This window comes from Oryctolagus cuniculus, chromosome 5, assembly GCF_964237555.1.
Source record: "Oryctolagus cuniculus chromosome 5, mOryCun1.1, whole genome shotgun sequence".
Classification (NCBI taxonomy): Eukaryota; Metazoa; Chordata; class Mammalia; order Lagomorpha; family Leporidae; genus Oryctolagus; species Oryctolagus cuniculus.
In genome coordinates, this window is record NC_091436.1 from 93,216,093 (window position 1) to 93,239,063 (window position 22,971).

General features: G+C 40.2%; 1 long non-coding RNA gene across 1 annotated transcript in view; it reads right to left on the reverse strand.

Moving 5' to 3' along the window:
* Positions 1–1,503: 1,503 nt before the first annotated feature.
* The window catches only part of LOC127493017 (uncharacterized), a 62,491-nt gene continuing 41,023 nt past the window's right edge, over positions 1,504–22,971 (reverse strand). Inside the window, exon 2 of the long non-coding RNA XR_007922912.2 lies at positions 1,504–21,196. This is a non-coding gene — a long non-coding RNA (uncharacterized lncRNA). The remainder of the gene's footprint in view (positions 21,197–22,971) is intronic.

Genomic DNA, 22,971 nt, shown 5'->3' on the forward strand with positions numbered 1-22,971 from the left:
CACCCCTAACCTACTGGCACATCAGAAGCACAGTCCCGAGAAAGAGACTGAAAGGCTGTGTGGAGGTCAGTGTTTGGTTCCCTGACATCCTTTTGCACAAGTCAAGGCCCAGGGATGGAGCCTTGATACCATACCAGCAGCCAGATACTGTGAGTGTGCACCTGTTTCCCACACACAAGCAACAGCAATCTCCAGCCAGAAGAATCTTGAGAGACTGTTCTCCCCCAAGTTAGGGTTCTAAACATGATTCCAATTCAGTGTGTTATGGTCTGTCCAAGGTAACATTTATGTATCTTCTCTTTGGAGGCAGAACTTCATGGAAATTCAAATAATAATAGCTTTCTGGATACGTGTAGAATCAGAACCAGGGATCAACTGAATTTCAACCTTAATGATCACAAGGGAAGCCGTCCTGATATATTGATCTAAAAATAGTCTTAAAAAGTTCACAGAAAATGTGGATTCTAAAAAAATTATTCATGGATATCAAAACCTTTTGCACCCAGATAAACTTATGTTTTGATTCCACTTTTCCATGAAGTTTTGTTGTACCCTTGTAAAACAAAACAAAGAATAGCTTAATTGGAAGAAGATGAAGGAGAAGGTGATATGTGTAGCTCTATCCATTTGACCCCATTCTCTTCATTTCTACCAGGAGAGCCCTTGAGTCAATTCTGTGATACTCAGGAGATAAGAACCCTTCTTTTTTTAATTCGAGAGCTGGGCGGGGGGAGGGGGGGATGATTGATTTATCTTTTGGTTCACTTTCCAAATACCTGGGAGCCAAGAACTCAATGCAGGTCTCCCAAATGGGTGATAGGGTCCCAATCATGTGAGCCACCAGTTGCTACCTCCCAAGATCTGCACTACTAGGAAGCTGGAGCCAGGAGCGGAGCCAGGCCTTGAACCTAAGCACATTCTGATATGAGATGTGGGCTTATTAACACTGGCATGAGTTACCCCAATAACTCATTTTAAGAACACACAAATATAGATGAAAGGTTCCAGTTCTGACTTCTGTGATTCACCAGTCAGTCTTTTCTGCTTGGATGCAGGGTGCCTGGCTCAGTTTCAATCAGCATGTGCAATATCAGAGAAAGGACAAGGCAGGAAGTAAAACCTTGCAAAAAAGAAAAACACAGCCAGCAGAAAATAGACTCTAAATATGGTAAGAATCTTTATTAAATTGGCTTGAATTCCATTGTTAGTCTCTGGGCATCACTTACCAGGTTTGGGTCTATAAAGCTAATGTTGTGAAGTTGAGGATCTCTGCCTGTGCTAATTCCCAGGACAGCCTCTACCTACAGACCAAGATTTGCCCCAGGTCCCAGGTGAGGAAAAATCCATATAGACAAACTCCCTGCATTGCTACCTGCTGTTCCATCTTTGCATAATTGGGAACTGTCATCCAGAACCTATTCCACAGTATTCCTGTGTCTCCATAGGCCTTGCCTTTCCTTCCCTTTCCTTTCCTTTCTTTGCCTTTCCTTCCCTTTCCTTCTCTTTCCTATCCTTTCCTTCCCTTTTACTTATTTTTTAAAGATTTAATTATATATTTGAAAGGCAGATTTAGAGAAAGGCAGAGGCAGTGAGAGACAGAGAGAGAGAGAGTCTTCCATCCGATGATTTACTCCCCAATTGGCAGCAACGGCCAGAGCTGGGCCAATCTGAAACTAGGAGCCAGGAGCTTCTTCCTGGTCTCCCAAGTCAGTACAGGGCATAAGGATTTGGGCCATATTCTACTGTTTTCCCAGGCCATAGCAGAGAGCTAGATCGGAAGTGGAGCAGCTGGTACTCAAACCAGGGTGCCCAAATGGGATTCTGCCACTGCAGGTGGTGGCTTTACCCGCTATGCCACAACACAGGCCCCTCCATAGGCCTTTATGACCAGCCAAATGAAGGGACAGAAACAGTATAAGAAAGCTCTTAGGAGCCAGTGTTGTAGTGCAGTGGGTACCAATTTGAGTCCCAGCTGCTCCACTTCTGATCCAGCTCCTTGCTAATGTGCCTGGGAAAACAGAAGATAATGGACCAAGTATATGGGACCCTGCACTCACGTGGGAGATCAGGAAGAAGCTCCTGGCTCCTGGCTTTGGCCTGGCCCAGTCCCAACCATTGCAGCCATTTGGGAATTGAACCAGTGATGGAAGATCTCTCTCTTGTCTTCTCCTTTATTTCTCTATAATACTAACTTTCAAATTAATAAAATAAATCTTTTAAAAAAAAGAAAGCTCTTATGCAAGAAGCAGAGATAATATTAAAAATAACAACGACAATCATTTTTGAGTACTAAATATATGCCAGGCATTATGCTAAGAGCTTGTGTTATTATGCATATTGTAGCATCAATCCTGGATGGTGGTTTTAGTAGCTCCTTCTCACAGATAAAGAAACTGATGTCCAAAAGCTTTTTTTTTCTAAAAAAAAAGACAATATTTATAACACTAACAATGAGCCCTGAGCAAAATCATCCTTCCCTGTCCCCATTGGAGCTAAGAATGAGACACAGTCCTGCTTATCCGAAACCCAGAAAGCCTGACCTACCCTTGTAGCTCTAGAAGACTGGTGTGTTTTGGCTAACAAATTGGTCACAGGGAGACTATCAAGCAAACAGGGGCCACCTACCCATAAGACAATCTAATGTTTAAAATACCACTAGATGTTTAGAAAATATTTTAGATTACTATTATGGAAAGTAACTTACGTTATGGAAGCAATCATTTAATCACTGTAATTAGACAAATTATTACCTGTTCAGTTAATTATCTTTTAATTATGTAATCTAAAAAACTAAGCATTATATTAGTCTAGCCAATGCCAAAATCTTATTTCATAATTTCCCAATGAAAAGTATAATTTATGATACAGTACAATGTAATTTCCTACAGAAATTAAGTTTCATTTTGTTCTTAATTATAGGATAAATCTTCCCATAACTGCCATGACCTGTATATACCCAGAGAGAACTTGGCCTTTCAAGGAAATGTAATTGTAGCAAGGAAAACAAAAGTAGTCATGTTTTTAGAGCCTTGTTAAGAATGCGCTAACTTTCTACACAACAAACACTGATTGTATCATGCTCAAGGAAGGTGTACACAAACAAACAAAAACAACCTAATTCCCAGGGGTTAATTCCAGGAGTTCTGTTTTAATTTGTTTGTGTTTGGGCCTTTTGTATCTTAAAAATATTTCCCAGGTAATCCTAATGTGCAGCTAAGGTTGAGAACCATTGAGTAGATAACTGTAGCCTGTGCTGCCCTTGGTATTGTTTTGCTTGTTTTCAAGAGAGTTGTTTGGATATACTGAGTTAAGAACCACATGCTAAGTATGTAGGGATCAGTAAAGGTGGATTATAAGGGTGGATGTTAGAATACACAGACAATTACCCAGAACTACAGGTTTATAAACTACAGAGATATTAGTTTGCAGCGTAGGAAGATTGAGATGTAGGTTATAGGCCAAGTTTCTAGGTAGTAACCCTCAGTTGCCAAAATGTGCCAGTATTTTCTTGTCAGTGACTTGCAAAAGGGAATTTATTTGCATAGAATATTTATTTGCCATGGTCCTGCTGGCCCAGTTTCCCAACACCTGATAACAACTTTAACTTCAAGGATTATACTTTTTTTTTATGAAGGGCAGATTCTTGGGTCTGGCATTGTGGCCTAGTGGGTAAAGCCAATGCAAGCATCCCATATGGGCACTGGTTAATGTCCCGGATGCTCCACTTCAGATACAGCTCTCTGCTAATATGCCTAGGAAAGCAGCAGAAGATAGCCAACATGCTTGGGCTCCTACACTCATGTGGGAGACCTGGAAGAAGCTCCTGGCTCCTGGCTTTGGCCTGGCCCAGCTCTGGCTGTTGTGGCCATCTGGGAAGTGAGCCAGCGGGTGGAAGATCTCTGTCTCTCCCAGTCTGTAACTTTTTCAGAATAAATAAATAAATCTTTAAAAGGTGGGGGACAGATTCTCAAACCCTTTAGTGAAATGACAAACCAATGAGGCATATTGTCTCTGAATTTTTATTGTAATGGACACAGAAGCAAAACGAACACAAATAAACAAAAGGAATGTATGAAAATATTAGCAAAAATTAGGTAGAAGAAAATCATTTAAGGAGAGAGTTCTACTGAATCAAACATTGTGTGTCTTCAGAGGAAATTGTCCAACTGTCCCCTTCAAGGTGACACTTAAACAGGTCCAGGTTGCTATCTAGTCAATCTGATATAGACTCTGCCAGTCAGTGCCTTTTCACAGTGATTATTTACAGAAAGTAGAGTCACAGTGAGATGTCTCTCAAATGGCAGTCTAAAGGCAAGGATGTTTATTGACCCAGAAGGTGTATTAACTTAACGTCCAGCTATTTATCTTGGAAGGCCATGTCCAAGGCTTAAACTTTCTCACTGGCATATTGGCATCCAGTTGTCAATGTGGCTTTCTGGTGTGAAGTTAAGGACCTCCTTGCTATCAGCCAGATACCTGGCTCAGTTCAACATGTGTTACAAGAAAAATCTCAGAATGAAATTAGTTCTCTCAAAGCATAGTCACATTAATCACACGTAAAATACCAATTTACTTAGATTCACAAGGAGCATCACATGGCAAAACATTACAACAGGGACTGTACAGCTTGGATATGAAAGCAAAAGCTACCTGAATTGCATGTTCCTTAAAAAATATTGGGCCACTCTTATTTTGAGTTTAAAAAATTGATTTAGGGATTTAACACATAAGGCTTTTCTTGATTCCTCCTCACTTCTCACAGAGAAAAAAATTATTTGAATAAAAAAATTCTAGGCCCAAGTACACCTGTTGGTAGACACAATAGCCATAGTTAAGTGCACTTGCTGCATTTCAGTATCCAAGTGCATACTTGACACTTACTAGATGCTGGGTGTCTGGGTTGGCAAGGTTGAATGACAGATGCTTTTCACTCCAGGGAGCTCACAATGTGGTGATTTCTTGGATTGTCTGACACTGACTGAACAAAGAATGAAACAGCCTTGACTGAAGGTGTGTTTAGTGCTGAGGAAGAGAGCTCTTCAGTCTCCAATGTTTCTATAAGGCAAGCTTGATGACCACGGTATTCCATGCACTAGACAGTTAAGTCACCAACCCTGGACAGCCCATAGCATGCATCTATGATACTCGAGAGCAAACACTAAAGGAGGCATGCATGAGGTCTTTTATTTCTTTTTTAGTAACTTTTTTGAATCAACTGCACATATTGGAATTGTACAATTTGATAAGTTTGATACTCCCAAGAAACCATCACCATAGTGAAGATAATGCCTGTGTCCATTACTCCAAAAGTTTTCTGTTACATGTGGAGGTGTTCAGTACAGGCCACCCTAGAAAATGCCATTTAGACATACTGATTACTTTGAGCTAAAGATACTTAACAAAAAGATGTGGGAAAGGCTCTCTGAAATCCCCTTTCCACCTAAAAGTAGGCCATAACATTTCCCATAAGAAAAATGCCATTCCTGTACCAGGAAAAGGACACTTTTATCACCAGAGAGTTAGAGTTAAAATGGATTCACACAAACCTACTAAGATAGCCTAATTCTATTAATTTTCCCCATTTTTCTCTTAGTCACTGACCCACAATTTACTGTCCCAAGTCTCTGTCTTCTTAGATCCCCATAATTTATCATTCTTTTATAAAATGATTTGTAAGCTTTGAGGCTTAATGTCTTCTTTGGGTCTTCATTTGCCTTTTGAAGACTCCACATATTTGTAAAATATTAAATAAAATTTGTGTACTTTTCTTCTGTTAATATGTCTTTTGTCACTTTCATTCTTAGGCCCAGTCACAGGACCTAAGATGGCAGAAGGAAGGTCCTCTACAGGTCTACATAATTCTTCCCTCTACCCTTCTCTCCATTCGAAATAATTGCTATCTGCTTTCTGTCACAATAGATTACTTTGTGTTTTACTTAGAATTTTATGTAAATGAAACTCTACGGTATGCACTCTTCTTTGTTTGGATTTTTCAATCATCATAATTACTTTGAGATTCACCAGTGTTGATGTATGGATCAATTGTTCATTCCTTTTCATTTTTGGACATATGTTTTCTTTTATCTTGGGTAAATAAGAGGAAAATTACTTTGGAACTGTTGTAGATATGGATTGAACTTTTAAGAAACTGTCAAATTATCTTCCAAAGTGTTGTACTATTTTACTTTCCCATCTATGGTCTGTAAGAGTTCTAGCTCCCCTGCGTCCTCAACCCCATCATCCTCCATATCACTTGATATGATCTGTCATTTTATTTTGACAGGCAGAGCTAGACAGTGAGAGAGAGAGACAGAGAGAAAGGTCTTCCTTCCATTCGTTCACCCCGCAAGTGGCAGCTACGGCTGGCGTGCTGCACCAATCTGGAGCCAGGAGCCAGGAGCCAGGTGCTTCCTCCTGGTTTCCCATGCAGGTGCAGGGCCCAAGCACTTGGGCCATCCTCCACTGCCTTCCCGGGCCACAGCAGAGAGCTGGCCTGGAAGAGGGGCAACCAGGACAGAATCCAGTGCCCCAACCAGGACTAGAACCTGGGGTGCCGGCACCACAGGCGGAGGATTAGCCTAGTGAGCCACAGCACCGGCTTTTCTCATTTGTTTGAAAAGCAGAATGACAGTGACTGAGGGAGAGACAGAGAAATACACCTTTTGTCTGCTGATTCACTCCATAAATGCCTGCAACATTCAAGACTAGGGCAATGAAGACAGGAGCCAAGAACATCATCTCGGTCTCCCACATGTACAGCAGGAACCTAAATAATTGGACCATCGTCTGCTGCTTCCCAAGGGCATTAGTAGAAAAGCTGGATCAGAAACATGGAAAAGCCAGGGCAGCCTTTTTATTTTTAGGTGGCTTAATAGGTAGGTGTATAGTGGTATCTCACTGTGGTTTAAATGTACATTTTCCTAATGACAGATGATGGTAAGTATCTTTTTATGTGCTTATTAGCCATTCACTTATCTTCTTTGGTAATATATCTGCTCAAAGTGTTTATCCATTTTATTGGATTATTATTTTCTTATTACTAGTTTTAAGAGTGCTTTGGGTATAAATTCTTTATCAGGAATATTGCTGGCAAGAATTTTCTCCCAGCCAACAGATTATCTATATATTTTCTTAATTGTGCCTTTCAAAGTGCAAAGTATTTCACTTGATGAAGTTTAATTTATCTACTTTTTAATTTTATGGGTAATGATTTGGGTACAGTATTACAGTCTTGATCATTGTTGTAAATCCTGAAATTGTGTGGTTGAGATCTTCACATCTGTTCTTTCTAAAATTTGTTTGCCAATTCTAGGTCCTTTACATTGATTTGAGAACTTTCTTTTCTGACATAGATGTTTAGTGCTATACATTTCCCCTATAAGTATCATTTTTAAATGTATCCCAAGATTTTTGATACATTTCCGTTTCTTAGAGTTTTTAAAATTTTCTTCAAAAGCAGAGTTACAAAGAGAAAGAGAGAGAAAGAGATAGAGAGGGGGAGAGAGAGAGAGAGAGAGGTCTTCCATCCACTGGTCCACTCCCCAGATGGCTGCAACAGTTGGAACTGTGCCGATCTGAAGGCAGAAGCCAGGAGCTAGGAGCTTCTTCCAGGCCTCCCATGTGGGTGCAGGGGCCTAAGGAGTTGGGCCATCTTCTACTGCTGTCCCAGGCCATAGCAGAGAGCTGGATCAGAAGTGGCACAGCCGGGACTCAAACCGGCACCCATATGGGATGCCGGCACCACAGATGGCAGCTTTACCCACGACACCACACCGCTGGCCTCAAAGCTTATTTTCTAAGAAAAATGCTACTCTACTGGGATGGCATCAAAGAGCTACATCACTAGTCTGTACAGAGGAAGGAAGTTCTGGGTTACCAAGTCCTTTTCATCTCAAAAACTATTATCATTCTATATTCTTATAAATATTTATTGATGTAACTTTCAAATAATGTCAATGTATTTAAAATCAATTTGGCAATGATAATTAGAATTTGGTGAAAACTAAATGCTGTATACAAAATAAAATTGCTCCAATATATTATATTTGTGTAATTATGTGTTATGCAGACATTGGTATTGTTCCAAACACTCTTATAAGAAATTTCCATAAGTAATGCCACTTAATAATCATAATTCTATTTTATGATGGAGTATTCACTCCCTCATTTTACAAATGAAACAAACGACACATACAGAGACTGAACAGAGAATTCAGGACTCAGGCATTCTAACTCCAGAACAGCACACACTGTTGTCTACCATTTGCGTGTATATTCTCACATAATGGTTAGGTATCCCTCACATTTCATTTCAGGACTGTCTGATTCTTTAGCACTACTGAAATTAAGATGGAAGACCTGACTTAGTCTTGCCAGTATCACTCCAGTATCTCCTTTCATTCTCCCTGCTTAGGTCCCACTCCAGATCTACTGACCTGACCCAAAGTGTCCTCCTTAGCTCAACCCCATTTAACTCTGTCTAGCTCTCTTTGGATTGACCGTTTGAACTCAAATGATAGCTTAGTTACGATGTTTGCCCATTGGTTTATATAGAAAGGGTAGACGACTCCAGTGTCTACGTGAGCTTGGATGACAATCTAAATAGCTGAACTGAGGGCTGGAGGTAAAGTCCTGCTCTAAATAGTAAAGACCAGCAGATACTCAGCTCCTAGTGATTATCACAGGGGGGTAGGTTCGACTACCCTCAATTTTGCTCAGCTGTGCAGAATTACTTCCCTTCTGAGTTAAAAAAAAAAAAATGAGAGAGAGGGAGTGAGCGAGAGAGAGAACAACCTGGGTGAGTCACCTTTGGCACACCCTTAACCCTGAAGAACCAAACAGAGCTCTCTGGCCACACCCATCACAGCCTCTAAGGATCCATCAAAAGCAGACAGTCCACTTAATCTAGAGCCATAGTATAACGAAAAAACCACTACAGCGAAGAAACCAAAGAATATCTCCACAATGCCAAACAACAAATGCAGAAACCGAGGAAACAAGAACAAGGAAGACACTATGATGCCTCGAAATGGGACTTTTTAAAACATACACTTGGTATAGAGTGTGCCTTTAGCAGTATTTAAGTTGAGCATTATTGCTCTGAATACTACTTTCCAATTAAATCATTCTAAACTTATGTTTTTCTGCAAACTCTTCATCCTGTTGCCTCATATTAACTTAGTTATCAACTTATTCCTATAACCTCTCTTTCTACAATAAATTTCTGAGTCACATTATCCCAACCTGAATTTATGCCGCTGAAAATTTAGCCCTTCAAAAATTTGTTTTATTAAATACAGTCTGTGGCTCTAGTCAAGAAAATATTAATTTTCTTGTCCCTTAATTATTTCTTTTATCTAAGTTTTTTTTTTCTTTTACTCAGCCTCACATACTTAAAGAACCTATCTTTTATGTAAGACATTGATTAAGATGGCAAATATGATGAAGAGTGTTGCTTCTATCCACTGGAGTCCTCCCTCCAGGATGGCCCTGGACATTCATTTTTACTTATTTGAGTGACAGAGATACAGAAAAAGACAGATAGGCAGAGAAAGATCTTCACCTGTTGATTCAGTCCCCAAATGCTCACAATCACTGGGACTGAGTCAGGTCAAAGCAGGAGCTCAGCCCAGAAATCAATCTGGGTTTCCAGCATAGGTGTCAGAAGCCCAATACTTGAGTGCTGGACATTTAGATATGCTCACTCAACTTGCTTCAATTTACCTATTAACTCTTTATACAGGCCACATTTATCATTTTTATAAGTAATTTCTGGAAAATGAGGCCTCTTCCTGACTTTCTGACAGTTCCTTCTTGGTCTCCTTTGCAGGTCATCCTCTGCTAATCGCTCCAAAATGCTGGATTTCTTGATGGTTCTACTCGAATCCAGGCTTTTCTATCCACATGCTTGTCTACTATATTTTTAAGTACTACCTGGACACCAATGACTGTTTGGCACCCCTATTTCCCTCTTAAGTTTTATGAACATTTATACCAGTGTAACTGCAGGCTGAAAATCTCCAATTAGATGTTCAGAACTGAATTGTTTTTATCTTTCCTATACCCAAACTTGCTCTCCTTTGGTTTCCCTATCTCAGCCTTTAGTAGCATCATTTATGAGCTGTGCTGGAAATCTCAGAGTTATTCTAGATTTATCACACTCTGACATCACCAAATTTAATTAGTCACTAAATTATGCTCACCCTACAACCTATATGTGCTTAAATCTGCTCCTCCTCTAAACACCTACCATTACTTCCTTATTCTAGGCATTAAATTCTTAATAATCCCTCAACCAGACTCTTGATTTCTGTTTTGATTCATCTAGTTTGCAAATCTGACATTCTTACTTCAGGAGTAAAAAATCTGGTTCTCTTTGCTTCTATAATAAAATCCAGATATATCAGCATAGCAAAAAATTCCTTCTTTAATACCATTTTCCACTTTGCAGATTATGATAAGATCAGTCTGAGTTTTACTCTTCCACTAAACATATTACTTCTACTCTATGTCACTGTTAAGGTAGATCTTTATGTTTAAAATACCTTGTTTCATAAGTAGGGCAAGTTCTTATTATTCAGAACTCAACTTGCACCTTGTATGTTGGTAAACTGCCTCCCCCACTCATAGCTTTGGCACCATTCTAGAATATTCTCCTAGCAACTACTACTTCTTTAAAATTATTTCATTATGTTTGAGTCTCCTCTAACAGAAAATTTTTCATCCTAATTTTCTTAAAGATTGGCATATGGTAAATATTCAAGAAATAGTGGTTGAATTTTTAGTGAAGACTAAATGCTCAGTATGAAAAAAAATCTGATCTATGTAGAAAGCTTCCTTCAAAAATTATTGTTTCATTGTAAATAACTGTTGTTATTAAACTCAACTCCTAGTGTCCAGTGCTTCTTCACCTATAATCAGAGTTTTTCAATAAAGGCACATATAGTAAATATTTAGACTTTGCAGGCCATATGGCCAACTTCTCAACGCTGCTATTGTAGTTTGAAAGCAGATATCACTGATACATAAGAGGTTATTGATACATAATACACAGCCTCACTGTATTCAAACATTATTTTCAAAATTGACTTTATTTACAAAAATAAACAATGAGCTACTTTTGGATAGGGGGCCATAGTTTGCCCACTCCTGATCTACAAGTTTCTAAACAGGCTTTTTAAAAATGCATGGGTAGGCTTTTAGCCTGGTGGCTAAAACTACTTCCTGTGTTGTGCTGCTTAGGTTTCATCGTTGATTACAGCTCCTGACTCTGGTTGCCTGCCAAAACATACCCTGGGAGGCAGTAATGGTTGTTCAGGCAATTGGGCCTCACCCACTCAACTGGGGGACCTGGATTGAGTTCCTGGCTCCTAAGTTTGGCCCATTATGCCTTCGTTGTTGCCTGCTTTTGGGGTATGAACCAGCACATGGAAGCTCTTTCTCTCTGTCTAATAGAAAAAAAAATCAACATCTCTCTTTCATAGGAGACCTATATACTGCTGTCATATCTCTAATAATTCCTAATAAATTCCAGCACATTTTGAAATACTTAATACCAACATGGATAAATGATGGACAGTTGTCTTTACCATCGTTGCCATAAGGGTGTAGAGTGAAGATATGCTCGTGTAGTATTGAAGAAAATAGATGTTGACCTCACCAAGAGGTTAGAGCATTCACCCACAATCAGGCTATCCATGTAATGATGATCATGCTAAATCCAGGTCAAAATAAATGCAAGATTGGTTCTCAGAGATGATAGAAATCAGAGCCCAGTCCTGGTCAATGTCTGCACAGTAGCCTCTGTGAAGACCTGGAGCAACTGAAAAAGATTCGTGCCCAAAGTGGGATTTGCCAGCTCCTCAAACTTCATGTCTAAGGCCAGCACTCTGAGGCCATGTGTATGTCTCTGAAGAAACAAGTCTATAGGTCTTATCTATTAATAGTTTGCATTACTAAAAAACCCAACCTAAAGTAACTGGTGTCTACTAAGCAAATTCTCTTCCTCCACTTGAAAATAGATGCTTAACCATGCCCAATTTATTGGCACTTTCATCATTCTTTACAGATTAATGGTACATCCTTTATAGATTAGATACACAGCAAAATTTGAACATTTCTCAAATTGAGATGCAATTTCTCAGAGCTGAGAAATTAGAGTAATTAGGTTCTCCCACTTCGGCTTCTCTTTTTCTTGGTAATGAGTCTCTCCTCTCTCTCTGCTCTCTGTACTCTGCTCCCCAATAAGACCTAAATAAAACTGAGGTTAATAGCTTAGTTTTTCCAAAATAATCTTGCAACAGCAGATCATGCCTCACATGATTCTACCCAATACCTGCTGGTGGTTCATCTTATTTATTTATTTTTTTTCCAAGTCTTAAAGTATAATTTTTATTTTATTTCCAAGTCTTACAGTATTTTAGGAGTAAGTATATGGAATAGAAACACATCTATATATTATAATTGAAATGATAGTGATAACTAGCATTTAATACTTAGAACTTACATGCTTTAAAAAACACACTCTCTAGTTCTTACAACATTGTGAATTAAGTTTTTTTTGTTTAGTTTTGTTAGTTTTTTTTATTTTGCTTAAGGAATACAACTTCATGCATTTAATATATACAAACTTGGGAACATGATGACTCTTCCCCTCCACTTCACTCCCTTCTTTCTTCTTCCTCCCTCTTCTTTTCCCATTCTTATTTTTTACAGAGATCAATTTTCAGTTAATTTTATACTCTTAGGATTAAACCTACACTAATCAGAGAATTCACCAAATAGTATGAAGAAAAAAAAAAAAAAGAAAAGAACAAAAATAAACAACTAAGAGAAACATTGTGGGGCCGGCACCATGGCACAACAGGTTAAAGCCGTGATCCAAAGTGCTGGCATCCATATGGGTGCCAGTTCTAGTCCTGGCTGCTCCTCTTCCAATCCAGCTCTCTGCTATGGCCTGGGAAAGCAGTAAAAGATGGCCCAAGTCCTTGGGCCCCTGCACCCACGTGGGAGACCCAGAAGAAGCTCCTGATTCCTGGCTTTGGATCAGCGCAGCTTTGGCCGTTGTGGCCATCTGGGGAATGAACCAGCAGTTGGAAGACTCTCTCTGTTTCTACCTCTCTCTATAACTCTGTATTTCAAATAAATAAAATAAATCTTTAAAGAAAAAAAAAAGAAAAACATTGTTCCTCTGCAGTCAAGGCAAGGGCTATTCAAAACCATTGAATCTCAAAGTATTAGTTTCACTCCTATAAATTACATTTTAAGTACTCTATTAGTTACCACAGACCAGAGAGACCATATGTTATTTGTCTTTTTGTGACTGGCTTATTTCACTAAGTGTAATGGTTTCCAATTGTATCTATTTTGTTGCAAATGACAGGATTTAATTTTTTAAACTGCTTTATAGTATTTCATTCTTTATAAATACATCATAATTTCTTTATCCTGTCTCCAGTTGATGGACATCTGGGTTGATTCCATATCTTAGCTATTGTAAATTGAGCTGAAATGAGCATGGGGGTACAGATCACTATTTTATATGCTGATCTCACTTCCTTTGGATAAACTCCCAGGAGTTGGATGGCTGGGTCATATGGTAGGTCTATATTAAGCTTTCTGAGATATCTCCATACTTTCTTCTACTGTGGCTGTACCAGTTTACATTCCTAACAACAGTAGATTAAGGTACCCTTCTCCCCACATCCTCACCAGAATTTGTGACTTTCCAGTTTCTTGATGTAGGCACTAATTGCTATAAACTTCCCTCTTAACACTGCTTTTGCTGTATCCCATAAGTTTGATATGACATATTGTCATCTTAATTTATTTCCAGAAATTGTTGGATTTCTTTTTTGATTTCTTCTATGACCCACTGTTCATTGAGGACCATGTTGTTCAGTCTCCATATGTTTGCATGTGTTCTTGAGATTCCTGCTTTGTTGGTTTCAAACTTCAATCCATGGTGACCAGTGAAGGTGCATGATATGATTTTGATTTTTTTTTTTTGCATTTGCTGAGACTTGCTTTATGGCCTACTATGTGCTCTATCCTAGAGAAAGTTCCCTGTACTGCCAAGTTCCATGCCACTGCAACTGTGGCATGAAAAGTTCCATCGATACAAGTTAGGTCCATTTGGTTCTTAGTTTTGATTAGCTCTGTTGTTTCTTTGTTGATTTTCTGTCTGGTTGATCTATACATTGATGAAAGTGGGGTTAAAGTCCCCTGTAACTTTTATATTGGAGTCTATGCCTCCCTTCAGATCTGTTAACAGTTCTTTTAAATAGCCAGGTGCCCTGTAATTGGATGCATATACATTTATTATAGTCACATTTTCCTGTTGTATTGTCTCTTAATTGTTACATAGTATCCATCTCTGGTTCTTTTAACAGTTTTTGTATTAAAGTCTATTTTGTTTGAGATTAGGATGGCTACCCCTACCATTCTTTTCTTTCTGTTAGCATGAAATATCTTTTTCCATCCTTTCACTTTCAGTCTATGTGTATCTTTGTTGGTGAGGTGCTGTGTTTCTTGTAGGCAGCAAATAGATGGGTCTTGTTTTTTATTCTATTAGGCCAATCTGCATCTTTTAACTGAGAGTTGAGGCTGTTTACATTCAAGGTAACTATTAATAAGTAACTACTCTGCCTTGTCATTTTTCCATAAATATTCCTATCATTTACTTTGGATTTATTTTGTACTTTTATTGGGGGATTTTCTGCTTTCTCATTCTTTCATTATGATGGATTTCTTTCTGTGTTTCTGTCTGTAGCACAACCTTTAGCATTTTTTGTAAGGCTGGATGTGTGGTGACAAATTTTTTCAATTTCTGTTTGTTATAGAAGGTCTTCATTCATAAATGAGAGCTTTGCAGGGTACAATATTCTGGGTTGACAGTTTTTTCTCTTAAGATTTGGACTATATCTTGCCATTGTCTTCTAGCCTGTGGGGTTTCTATTAAGAAATCAGCTGTGGTTCTAATTGGAGATCCCCTGAAATGAATCTAGCATTTCTCTAGTGCACAGTTTAGAATCTTTTCTTTATGCTTTACTGTGGCAAGTTTCACTACAATGTGTCTTGGTGACGATCTGGTCATGTCTGTTAGGAGTCCTATGTGCTTCCCATACTTAGACATTCCTTTCCTTCTCCAAATTAGGGAAGTTTTCTATAATTATTTCACTAAATATGTCTTTTAGTCCATTCCCTTTTTACATGCCTTCATGCACTCCTGAGACTTGTATGTTGGGTCATTTGATACTAACCCATAGATCTCTAACACTGTTTCTAAGTTTCTAATTTCTTCTTCTTCTTTTGTTTTGTTTGACTGTAAAATTTCCAGAAATTTATCTTCTAGCTTAGATAGTCTTTCTTCTGCCTCACCAACTCTGTTAAGGCTTTCCACTTCATTTTTTAATTTGATCTTTTGAATTCTTCATTTTTAATATTTCATTTTGATTTCTTTTTAAAATCTCAATTTCATGGGAAAATTTTTTTCATTCATATCATATATGGTTTCCTTAGTTTGTGGATTTGCTTCTGATTGCTTTTTTTTTTTTTTTTTTTTTTGGACAGGCAGAGTTAGACAGTGAGAGAGAGAGACATAGAGAAAGGTTTCCTTGTGTTGGCTCACCCCTAAATGGTCGCTACGGCCAGTGTACTGCAGCCGGTGTGCTGTGCCTATCTGAAGCCAGGAGCCAGGTGCTTCCTCCTGGTCTCCCATGCGGGTACAGGGCCCACGCACTTGGGCCATCCTCCACTGCACTCCTGGGTCACAGCAGAGAGCTAGACTGGAAGAGGAGCAACAGGACAGAATCTGGCGCCCCAACCAGGACTAGAACGTGGGGTGCAGGCACCACAGGCAGAGGATTAGCCTAGTGAACTGCGGTGCCAGCCTCTGATTGCTTTTGAATGATCTTATGATTAATTTTTTGAATTCCATTTCAGGCATTTCCTCAATCTCTTTATCTTCACATTCTAATATTGAAAGGTTGTTGTGTTCCTTGGGAGGAGTCATAGTGTCTTCCTTATTCTTTTATTTTTTTATTCTTTTATTTTTAGACGTTTTAGAATTTTTTTTTCTCTGATGGCTTTTATCTTTGAGCTATGCCTTCTGTGGCTTAGTGATATGTCTACACTTTCAGTGAATCCCAAGAGGTATGTGGTGGGTGTGGCCAGGGAGCTCTGGTCAGTGCTCCAAGATGGGGAAAGTATCCAGGGTCACACCCAAGTTAAGCATGGTAGCCCTCCTCTGGTTAACTAGATGGAGAGGAATGGTCACCTCTATTGGTGTGACCACCCCTTCTCCTTCAAGCTGAGGACGGCCCAAGTGTTAGTTCCTGGTGTGTTCAACCCTCATCCACACTGCTGTATGAACCACATATATCTGCATAGTCCTTCCTGTGAGCACGGTTCACTCTGCTATGAGCTGCTCTAGGCAACCAAGGAGCTCTGAGAGTGTGTAGCAGCCCTCTGTGATTGCCCGGAACCCAGCTACACCCTGCCTCCTCTCATGCAGTCACAGTGTTTTCTCAGTCTCAGCTCCCAGGGCTCTCAGGATCAAGGAGTACAAGTAGGGCCACTGTTCCCTGCCAGCCCATCCTGACTACATGGGTACTGAGGTGTTCCCAGGGCTGCTGTCCATATGTGTTCCAGCCCACTAGATTGAGTCCGGTCCTCCCAACCAGATTCGATGCCAGTGGGGATATGGGTTTTTCTCTCTAGTAAGATCTCTGGATCATAGGCATGCACAATACCCACCTGCAGCCCAGCTCATTTTACAGTTGTGCTGGGTGTGTGGGAGAGTCCCGCAGGCGGCACTTCCCTGCTGTAGGGATGGCTCCCCCTCTCCACCTATTGCTGCGTCGGTGCAGTTGGCATGATGGAGACCTTCCCATCAGTTGCTTTTTAACTGCTATGGTTGCCCCTGCTGACTGGGTAGAGGGTGCCCCTGATAATTGCTGGGTGCATGCACAAGAGCTAGAGCAGCTGCTGCCTGCTGATGTTCAAATAATGGTGCCACCCCTCCCACCACAAGTTGCAGGTCACTCTTATAGGGGGGAAGAGGGGAGAGAGAGAGAGAGATGCACTGCTCCCCCATGCACCCGGGTGAGCAATCGTCCCACTGCCATGAAGGATCCAGGCAGGACTCCAAAAGATGCAGTTCACTAAGCTCTCCCTCCAGTTGTATCAACAGCGGCATGGGCCTGTGCAGTCATATCTCACCTGGTGTGCCAGCGCAGGCTTCTTTTCCCCAGATCCAAGCTACTGGCTCCTTTGTTGCTTGTTGCTTCATTGCACCTTGCTTCATGTCTGCACTTTCTGCACAGGTCTGGGTCATTTCTACTGCTTTCACAGGATCTCTCACTGCAGTTTCCCCTGTGGCTTTACCCTGAGAGTGTACAAACTCCACTTTTTTATATGAATTTCACTTAGCCTAAATCAGACTGCCCTGTGGTTATTCCACAATCTTGGAACCCCAATTTTTTTGTTTTAAGATTTATTTTATTACTTATTTGAAAGAGTTACAGAGAGAAGGAGGGAGAGACAGGGAGAGAGAGGTCTTCTATCCACTGGCTCACTCTCCAAATTACAGCAATGGTGGGGGCTGTGCAGGCCCAAGCCAGGAGCCAAGAGTTTCCTCGGGGTGGCCCACACTTGGGGACAGGGCCTCGAGCACTTGGGCCATCCTTCACTACTTTCCCAGGAGCATTAGCAGAGAGCTGGATCAGAAACCTAGCCTCTGGGACTTGAACTGGCACCCATATGGGATGTTGGCACTGCAAGTGGCAGCTTAACCCACTGTGCCACAAAGCCAGCCCCATGGTTCATCTTTTTACAATAAACTTTGAAAGTTATTCATTGTTCCTTGAATTTTTCCAAATCTTACCTTAAGTTGATCTCTAAGTACCCTCGTGTACTTGCTGTTGGTTGTGTTTCCTTTTCTCATTTAACACTCTTTATCGTCTAAGAGGAGGGTTCCATTCACTTCAAAGGGATGGCAGACTATATAGAATTTTTACTTAGAGGAAAAAGTATTCAGCAATGGTGGATAAAGGGATGACGTAGTTCACCAGGACTTGAAATCTACATATTAGAATGTGAAGCTCTGTATTAGTCACCTTTTCATTACTTTAACTAAAACATCTAATAAGAGCTTCTTAGGAAGGAAGGTTTATTTTGGCTTATAGTTTGGAGGTTCACAGTCTAAGATTAAGTGGCCCCGTTGCTTCATACAACTGGTGAAGCTGGAGGCTGGTGGAATGACAGTCACATGGCAAGCTAGAAGCATAAAGACACAGAGAACATGCTCTTCTTCTATAATCTACCCTCTCATGAGAGCTCTCTTCCAAAACCAAGCCCTGAAAGACCTAAAGATCATCCCCTATGCTCAGCTCCCAAACACCATAATTAGATCATATCTACATCCTTAATCCATCTCTGTTAACTGTTGAATATCTTTTTTTTCACTAAGTAATAAAACTTTGGACTTTAAATATCTGCATGAATTTGGGGAACTAAATCCTGTTCAAACCACAACAAGCGACAAAACAACAGCAAATATTATTTTCTGTGTTTATATATTTGGTCCACTATTCAACTTCCATGTCTAAAACAATGCTTGATACTCAATAAATATTTGTTGAATGAATCAAAAATGGTTATCCTTGGGCAGTACAACATTCAGGTCAAAGTTAAGACAAACAGAGGACTGACTATGTTCATGACCACATAATCAGGTAGGCAGAGCCTGGGTAAGGAAGTTCCAGGATGGGTGGCTTGAGTAGATGGCACCAGACAAGTCTGCCAGCAAGCAGGTAGCAGGGCTTCAGTATTGCAAGGTGCTAGGAAAAGTAATGCAGACAGGGAAAGGAAGCACGCAGGAACGGAAGCAGGGACTAAACCCCTGGTTTAGATGTGGACCTTATCACTGGGGATGGCAACAAGGCTGTCACGATGAGGATCCCCAGATTGCTGAAAGCTCTTTAAATTGTTCCTAACATAGCTTCGATTCTATCCTAAAGGTTTAAAATAGGATTTCAAAAATTCTATTAGCCATAGTTTTTCTTTAAAAGCAAAAGAAGAACTGAAAGCATTTTGTAGCCCTCACTTTGTGCCCACGCAGAGCTCTATGGTAAAATGCTAAACTTAAGGATACAGTTAGCAGCCATGCATTTGAGATCCCTGCAGAGTAGCTCACAGACAGTGAATTTACAGAGGGATGGGGAACAGACCAGGTGGGACCAGATGATTCTTTAGAGTGAAATTCTTTTTTTTTTTTTTTTTTGACAGGCAGAGTGGACAGTGAGAGAGAGAGACAGAGAGAAAGGTCTTCCTTTTTCCGTTGGTTCTCCCCACAAAGGCCGCTGCGGCCAGCGCGCTGCAGCCGGCGCACTGCACTGATCCGAAGCCAGGAGCCAGGTGCTTCTCCTGGTCTCCCATGGGGTGCAGGGGCCAAGGACTTGGGCCATCCTCCACTGCACTCCCGGGCCATAGCAGAGAGCTGGACTGGAAGAGGGGCAACCGGGACAGAACCCGGCGCCCCAACAGGGACTAGAACCTGGGGTGCCGGCGCTGGAGGTGGAGGATTAGCCTATTGAGCCATGGCACCGGCCTAGAGTGAAATTCTAATTGACCTATATGTCTAATTTTTGCTTTTGGGTGAAGGTCTCTAGGATACAAATGTTAAAGAATGAAAGGGTTTTAGCAGGTGAAGTAATTATTCGGTGACACATTTTCTTGCAGTTGATAAACACCCTTTTTGTCTCGATGACTGTATTTCTAGTTCCTAACTCAATGCCTGATAGAAGCCAATACATTTGGAAGGCTGAAAAAAAAAAAAAACAAATGAATAGCCAGTCAGATAACCTAATTTCACTTTTTAAAAAATTTCCATTTGTTGGATAAGAATTGACTATTTTAGTGTAGTTCAAATTCTTGAGTTGTGTCATTGTTTATTTTTTCTGCATGCTAAATGAAAACATATTTTACTACATCACATTATCATAAAAATAAAAATTACAAAGATAATGAAAAACAGTTACAATTTTGAAAGAGAAAACATAAGAAATAGAGTTCAATTTGAGATCAGATTTCTTTGCATAGTTGCTACATATTAGAAAAACAATACATAATACCCAATCAAATGATTGAGCAAGAGGAAGAATCAAATTCATTTTCAGACATAAAAACTCTCAAGCGTAACTACATTTCAAATCTTGTTAAGGAAAGAGTTGAGAAATAAGCTTCAGTAAAATGAGGGCCAAAGGCAAGCATTTTGGAAAGAATTATCCAATGCAGAAAGTTCCTGGACAAAGCCTATGCAATAGGCTTTATGACAAATTAGCTTGGTTTGAAATATAAAATGGATTATTACTCACTTTTTAGAAGGACAATCAGGGATGGGGTCTTTTCTAAGGTATAGCAGAATGGTGCTACAGAACTATTACAAGTAAGATGTACATTGACTTATAAAGTCATTTTTCTCTGTTCTATTTTTAAAAGGTTTTGAGCAAGATTGTTAAAGAGCTGTTAAAAATATTCTATCACATCAAGTCTGCGATTGTTAAGGTACTTCCAGGGTAAAAAAATAGTAAAAAGACAAAATTTACTATAAACTATATGATATTTTAAAGTGTATAACTTTTAACTCAAAACACATAAGAATTTACTTAAAAAGCAATACAAACAAGAAAGACATACTAATGCTGTGAATAAGTAGAGGATTTTGGTACTTTGGGATTAAATGACCTGGATTTGCAGACCAGCTTATTCATTTGCTAGCTTCATGATCTTGAGCAATTTGCTTACCCTCTCTGCAGTTGTTTCCTCACTTATAAAATGGAAGTGATCATTTATCAACCCCATAGCACTTTTGTGAGGATTAATGATATAATGTAGGCAAAAGGTTTGCCATACAGTGGAAGCCATAGCACAGTGACTGTTAATATTACATATTCAGTTTATAGATATATTTTATGTGGATAGTTGTTCATGTGACTTCTCAGTAATTCAGTGACTTGCCAGGCAGCTGAAGCCCACAGCTAGGTTCAGTAGGAACTGGAACATGGGGTGTTGCTAGGAAGAGAAATGAAGAACTGTTGCATTGCTGAAGGAGTTGACACTCAGCACTTGGAGATTTTGGTAGAGCTGCCTCTACATAGGAATCCAGACTGGCAACGGGACCAGTCTCAGGAAGGCCCTGTCAACAAGAACAAAAAAGAACTATCACTACCTGGATCGTCCCTGAGAACTGGGCAAAGCTGCTGACAAGATGTCTAGCAGTGGTCAACCTCAGGGTTGCTGCTGACCACATACACCAATGGGGAAAGCTTCCGGAAGAGGAATTAGGAAAATCCAAAAAAACTTGAAGGTGTCTAACTCCCTTTCTCAATCACGGCCTTTGCTTTAATGCCATAAGAGTGTTAGCTCCCAATTCCATGAGGCATCCAATGCGGGTGGAAAAACTATGTTCTGTCAATTCACAGTCATTGAGGATGGTCAATGATCATTTCCTGTCAAGAAAGTTGGAGACCAGAGTCTGAATGAGAAATCCAGCCAGTTTTGATGTTTGATCTAAAACCTGATGATTCTCAGGCTGCCAGGAGATTTTTAAAATACTTTTTTTCTGGATAAGTTTAAATTCTCCAAACAAAAATTGCGAGGTAGCAATACAATGGATTCCCAAATACCCCCTACTCTATTTATCCATATTAACATCTCATGTTAGTATATTTGTCACAATTATTGAAGCACATCCAGCTTCTCTTAATTTTTTTAATCCAAAAATCATTTTAAGGCTTATTTTTTTTTTTTGACAGGCAGAGTGGACAGTGAGAGAGAGACAGAGAGAAAGGTCTTCCTTTGCCGTTGGTTCACCCTCCAATGGCCGCCGCGGCCGGCGCACCGCGCTGATCCGATGGCAGGAGCCAGGAGCCAGGTGCTTTTCCTGGTCTCCCATGGGGTGCAGGGCCCAAGCACCTGGGCCATCCTCCACTGCACTCCCGGGCCACAGCAGAGAGCTGGCCTGGAAGAGGGGCAACCGGGACAGAATCCGGCGCCCCGACTGGGACTAGAACCCGGTGTGCCAGCGCCGCTAGGCGGAGGATTAGCCTAGTGAGCCGCGGCGCCGGCCCAAGGCTTATTTTTTATTTATATGAAAGGAAGAGTTACAGAGAGAGGAGGAGATACAGAGGGAGAATGATCTTCCATCCCCTGGTTCATCCCCAAAAGGCCACAATTACAGGCTAGGCCAACACTGGGAGCCTGGAGCTTCTTCCAGATCTCCCATGTAGGTGCAGGGGCTCTAGGACTTGGGCCATCTTCCTCTGCTTTCCCAGGCACATTAGCAAGGAGCTGGACTTAAAGTGGAGCAACTGGGTCATGAATCAGTGTCCATACAGGATGCTGGTCTTGCAGACAGAGGCTTAACCTGCTACTCCACAACACCAGCCCCAATTCAAAAATCTTTAATCACTCCTACCCCTCCAAGCCTCTGGTAATTCTGTGTTTAGATAGAATTATTGTTGTTTTAATTAGCTCTCACATGTAAAAGAGAACACGTGGTATTTGTCTTTCAGTGTCTAGCTTATTTCACTAAACACGAAGTCTTCCAGGTCCATCCATTTTGCTGCAAAATGATAGGATATCATTGTTTTGTGTAAGTGAATAGTATTCCATTGTATGTGTGTGTATATACATACTATATATATATATATATATCACATTTTCTTTATCTATTCATTTGATGATGAATGCATTGGTTGATCCCATATTTCCGCTATTGTGAACAGTGCTGCCACAACATGGTGGAGCAGATATCTCTAATACAATGAGTTCATGATTTGGGGTACATACACAGTAGTTGCATTGCCAAGTCATAAGGAAGTTCCAATTCTAGGCTTTAAGAAAGCTCCATATTATTTTCCACAGTGGCTTCACTAATTTAAATTCCTACCAACAGTGAATAAGAGTTCC